A 6,365-nucleotide genomic window follows, 5' to 3' on the forward strand; every position below is an offset into this window, starting at 1 on the left:
TTACAAGGGAGTCTACATGCTGAGAGTGATGGACTTTTGGCCTTAGACCATGAGATTGGATAACTGTGCAGACTGGATACTCCATTATTTCCAGAGCATGGGCTCTGGCCTTCTGATTCATACAATGTGTGAAAAATAGGGATTTCCAAAATTTAGCCTGAAATTATGTCCCCTAAATCTTTCTCCAGGTTCCTTCTGATTGAATATCTGTTAGGATGAGCACCTACAACCCTCCCACACTGGAGCAGCTGGCACTGGAGGTGCTGGTGAGGAATGATGCCATAGACTTCTCTGATCTGGAATACCTGCCCATTATGCTCTTCCCACCACTCTTCCTAGAGGCATTCAATAGGAGACGCACAGAGTTATTGAAGGCAACGGTGGCAGCCTGGCCCTTTTCCTACCTCCCTGTGGGACCATTACTGAAATCTGCTGATGTGGAGATGATGCAAGCTGTGCTGGATGGCATAGATCTACTGATGACCCAGAATGTTCCTCCCAGGTAGGCAAGACCAAAAGAGCTACAGGGAAATAGGGTTAGTGGTAAGACACATGAGGGCAGAAAGACGTGATCAAACAGGACAGAGAATAATGTCACTGACATGGGGATTTGTGGAAATACTATTCAAGGTGAAAGCTGATCTAAGTGAAACTCATAGTGGACAGCTCAGAGTACTAGTAGCCCTAGTAGGATGAGCCTTTCCCTGGCTTTCCTACAGACACTAGATATGAAAGAGACACAAGTCAAGAGCAACTCAATGAAGGGAAGTGGGTCATGTCTCCAGATGTGTCAGGAGCCATAATGGGAAAGCTAATAATTAGCAGGTGATCATCCTGAATGGCTTGCCTTGGATTATTATATAATCTTCAACAAGTGAGCCCTTATTCAGCAAGGCTGTAAGGGACTTATATGAAGAAAGCTTCCTGCTATTGATATGCTTTTTCTATTATTGGAATTAAACATATCTAACAATCACTAAGCAATAGCACACCTCTTTGGAGCAGATATCTGCAGATCCACGAAGATGTACTGTCTTGGGTTGATGCTATATAGACAAATAGATGACTTCTTAAGTCTTGTTGGTGATCTTATAAGAATTCCTAAATTTATATAAATGATTATTATTAAGCTCTTTTGTAGTGGGACTGCTATTGAGTCCCTTTCTGATAGTCAAACTGCAATGAGAACTCTGCCTGTCTTCCATGTGTCATTAGTTGCTCTTAGATAGTAACCAGACTTTCTCCAACTCAGAGCACATTCCAAGAGGTTGTAAAATAATTAACCAAAGGTCACTAATAGGAAACTCATGATTTAGTATAAGTGCTAGGACAGAAGATATAATGTTGCCTGGGTTTACCTATACAAATCTTCATTAATTTCTTAGTTATAGTTTTAAACCTTCAGTGAACTGTTGAGCTAGACAAGTGGTGGATGTTCAACCAGATAATTACTACTAATGGATATGCATGTGAACATTCTCTGTTGTAAACTCTATTTCAATTTATGATTTGATTTTTGGTGTGAACTTGTGATGAACTGTGTAATATGTGATCATGTGCTCTGAAAGATGTAGAAGTTCTGAATACAAAGACAAAAAGTAGTAGTAGTAGCAGCTCTAAGTGTCTTTTTCTTCCTGAGACCTCAGACTAGCAGGCATAAGTTAGAGACCAGCAGTTCCCTCTGAGACAGAACAAAGGCCACATTGCCTTATCCTCTGCTGTTAGGCTACAGGTGTCAATCACCTAGGCCTGCAGTTTTCTACCCTCAGAAGAAGTTTCCTACTCTGTGCCTCTGCCTACCTCTCTGGGCTGAGAGGCTCCCTGGAATATGCATATAGTGCACTGTCCTTGACAGCCTGGTATGAAGTGTTATGTTGGCACTGAAGTTAGACAAGTGGGATACAAGCTGACTCCATATTGGTTCGTTCCTATTTTTAATTATGAAACTTTACCTATTTCCACCACAGAAGGAGGAAGCTAAAAGTGTTGGACTTGAGAGATGTGCATCAGGATTTCTGGGATGCATGGGCTGGAAGAGAAGATGGAGCGTGCTCACCAGATATTTTAAGAAAGAAGCAAGGCCCAGAGAGTCTTCCTACTTATGCGTTGACACAACAATTGCAGGTGGTCACTTACCTGTACCTCAAATCCTCTTTGGAAGAAGACCAAAAGTACTTGCTCCGGTGGGCCAAGAAGAACAGTGACTCTTTGCAGCTAATCTGTCAGAAGATGATAATTTTTCGCTTCCCCCTAAAGATTATCAAGGAGGTCTTGAACATTTTCCAGCCAATCTATATTGATGAATTGAAAATATGCACACTGAGGTAGATGTAATGCCATTCCTAAGTTTATTTCCACATTTCCTTGGCCAGATGAGAAATATTACCAAATTCAATCTACATCAAATTGACTTCCAATATAATCCTCTGGAGATTAGCAGGGAGGTGTATAGCATTTCACCCGGAAGTTATATAGAAAAATTGAAACCATGCACCTCTGATATCCTGTCTTTTTAAATTTCTTTCACATTACATTGACAAAATGACATATATTGCGAAACCCTTCGACATGGGATTCATTCCCAATATAATGTTGTGGATAGAGTGACAGATTAAAGAAGTGTTCTGCAGAATTCTTTTCTCAGCTCACCAAACTCGACCATCTCCAGAGTCTCTATTTGAATTGTTCCTTCATTCCCAATAACAACATGGAAATTTTGTTCAGGTAAGGAAGGATAGTGACTGTTTCTGTTCTGGCAGAAAAACTTTCCTTTTACTAGGAACATGAGTGAACACCTGAGGTATGCCAGTCACAAAGGTTGTTACAATGACAGAATCATTACATTGTAGAAGTGTGGAATGTTTGTTTCTTAACTGAATTCACTTGGTTCATTCCTATTCCTTTAGCTGAGTCTGAGCTGGGGTAGGAGATATTGAGATAGCAGCCTTGCAAAAAGGTCCATAGTGTTGGGTCAGATGCAGTAAGTGTGCTTTGCATATTCCTTTTTGGGATCAAGGCAAAGGTAATGGAAGGAAACAGGACAGAGCAGAGAGCCCTGAGCTAGAGAGGCTCCACACTTGCCCTCTAGAAAGATACAAGTACAGGAACCAGTTTGTTCCTCTATTGAAGTCTGTCAGCCTCTAATTCTCCCTAAATGGAAGGATGGTTTGAACACAAGTTGGGACTAAGTAGATAAGAAGTTTGTGACACTGGGGTGGGGATCATCAGAGTCAAGTGTAGAACCATGAAATCAATGATGATGAGTGTGGAGATAGCAGAAACAAGAATAAACTGTGTAGGACACAGGACAGGATGTTGCCAGAAACTCCCTGTGCTAGTCCTTTCTAGGTATGCTCTTCTGGCATGATGAGGCAAGCTGTAGTTCTTTGACAGAGTGAGTATGGAGAGTTGCAGACCTGTGGTCTGAGCCCATCCCACAGGATTGTAATATGCCTCAGTAGACAATGCTATGAGCAGACACCAACATGCTGTGTTCCAAGGTGGACATTCAACAAAAGCACAGATTGACTACATATGTAGCTTCTCTGTCAATCTTACTAGTGTCCTCCAGCAACGTGAGTTAGAACCAATGTCTTGTTTACTCTAGATGTCTGAAGAGCCCCTTGGAATCCTTGTCTATGTCTTTCTGCCGACTCTCGATGTCAGACCTGGAACACATGTCAAAGTGTCAGAGCCTCTATCAACTGAAACAACTGCACTTCAGTGCTGTAGTGTTTTCTGAGTCATGTTTCAAGAGTCTCCGAATTCTCCTAGAGAATGTATCTGAAACTCTGCAGAGTCTGCAGTTTGAGCACTGCAGGATGAAGGACTCTCATCTCAAAGTCCTCTTGCCAGCCCTGAGCCAGTGCTCACAGCTCAACAGTATTAATTTTACTATAACGACTTCTCCACTCCTGTACTGAAGGACCTTCTGCAATGCATGGCCAATCTGAACAACTTGACTGTAGAGGTGTACCCTGCCCAAAAGAGTGCTATGATCCCCTGGGTGATGTTGTGGTGGAGAGGTTTTTTCAACTGTGTCCTGAGCTGCTACAAATGCTCATGTCCAAAAGGCAGCCCCAAAAATTTATGTTTGCTACAGCCACCTGCCCTCATTGTTTGGGATGCTGTGTCTATGACAGGGTTCCCAGCCCTTGCCTTTGTTGGCAGGTAATAGAAGATTGATTCTGGATGCTGAGACATGAAATCTGAAGGAGGACATTTACCACAGAATCCCTGAATTCATGGCTTTAGATGCAATAAAATCAAAACAATGTTCACTGGATTGAGACCTTGGGTGATTTGATATGAAGGACAATAGAATAGTAGGAACAGGGTCTTGTGAAATCAGAAAGACAGTCTGCATGTCTAAATATGCCTCCATCAGGACAGGATCCACACTGGCTTCCCCATTTTGTAAATATAAGGCCAGTCTATGAACTGATTGGTCTCCCTTGTGTGCTACCCATGTCATTGACCTCAGTTTATTTTGTGCTGTTCTATGACCTCCTGATGTATGATCAAGGAAATTATCATTGGAGCCTTGTTGGTGGCAAACTGTATTAAAGTCATTTATGGCATTATCTTCTACCCTTTACTTCCCAATGTTGTCTCCTTTGTTACTTGCACAGTACTGTCAAATTAAGTGTGAAGGGCTCTTAAAACCAGTCTGTATACTGAACCATCCTTGGAATGGGATGTGATTGTGAGCACAGAGGCTTCCTACACAAGACTGTGCAAGTGAACACATTCTAGAAACAGGGTGTGGGGTTGTTGTTAGAACTTATGTTCCATCAGTGCTCACAGCAATGGGCTATTATGGGATTCCCTATGACATAGGGCATCATGGTCCATCAAATTATTGCAGTTTTATCAGTGAAAGTGTCATCCGACAACACACCTTATTCAGCACTAGTAGAATGCATACTGTCTCCAATCCACTAGAGGATGAACCCTCTACTGATCTGGTCATTACAGAAATGTAGAGAAAGAATGAGCAAGCCTGTCATGTCTCAGGCATATCTGGGATTCCTCTTCTCCATGCCATGCCAGTGTTCTTTAAGACAATGTAGTTAGTTCAGCAAGAAGTCCCCTACGGAGATTCATTCTGCATCTCCTGTATCATTACCTCTGGGTTCAGCCTAGGTCAAGACTGTTTCCTCAACCTTGGACCTCTGCCTCAGCAGTTCATTACCACATGAGGGCTTGTAGATTCTCCTAATTGTCACCCCTGAGAACACCATGTATCTCTTAGTTGGAGTTTTATTGAGGAAGAAACACCAGGATCAAGGCAACTCTTATAAAGGGAAACAATTCATTGGGGCTGCCTTACGATTTCAGAGGTTTAGTCCATTGTTGCCATGGCAGAAATTCATGGTGGCATGCAGGCAGACATGGTATTGAAGACAGAGCTGAGATTTCTACATCTAGACCCACAGGCAGCCTAAAGAATTAGCCACTAAGTCTGGCTGAGTTTTGGAAACTGCAAATCCCACTCTGAAGTCACACTATTCATACAACAGGGCCATACCACACCTATTCCAAAAATGTCATGTTTTCAATAATTCCATGCCCTTTGAGTCTATGGGGCCATTTTCAGGCATCCCATGGTATGAGTAGCTTCATACAGATTAATAGATTATATTCAGGAATATAATCTATTCAGACTTAATAGATTATATTCAGGAATATATATATGTATGTATGTAGATACAATATATATTACTTGTATATATGTTATATATACAAGTAAACACATATGCTTGCAATAATAATATCTAAAAAGAGGCTATAAACTTGGGAGGCATTGCAGAGTGTTGAAGAGGGTTTGTAACTTGGTAAAGAAGATACGTAAAATTTTAATCTCAAAGAGAAAAAGTAAGTTATTGGACCACCTAAGCATATTTCAACATTTAAAGATGATGAGGGATTCAGAGTCAGTCTCAGAAGGACAAATTATTTTTTAAACAAGTGGGAGGGTAATATACTCAGTATAAGTCCATGCGTTTTATATAGCAGCATACCAAGCTCTTCTTTCTCCTACAAAAGTTGTAGGAGAAAGAAGAAACCTTAGTTGCTACAGTGCTTGTCTAACATTGGATGCCATGGGTTAAATATCAGAATCACACAATACTGGGCACAAGAGTGCATACTTGAAGTCTCATTACTGTAGAGGGAGAGGGAGAGGATCAGTTAGGTTCAAGATTATCCTAGTTACTTAATGTGAATGTTATTTTTGGTGTCAATTAAAATACATCTACAATTAACTAGAAGCCAATATGCTGGACATATTTGTGTATAATATTTGGTTTGAGTTTGTTTTCTCTTTATTTTTTTTGGAGGGGGACATGTTTTTTGTTTCATTT

At 41.0% G+C, this 6,365-nt stretch overlaps 1 pseudogene; it reads left to right on the forward strand.

Moving 5' to 3' along the window:
* The first annotated feature begins 215 nt into the window (after positions 1-215).
* Positions 216-4,185, forward strand: LOC117708710 (PRAME family member 12-like; annotated as a pseudogene).
* The last annotated feature ends 2,180 nt before the right edge of the window (positions 4,186-6,365 follow it).

The sequence above is a fragment of the Arvicanthis niloticus genome, chromosome 5, assembly GCF_011762505.2.
Source record: "Arvicanthis niloticus isolate mArvNil1 chromosome 5, mArvNil1.pat.X, whole genome shotgun sequence".
NCBI classification, from domain to species: Eukaryota; Metazoa; Chordata; class Mammalia; order Rodentia; family Muridae; genus Arvicanthis; species Arvicanthis niloticus.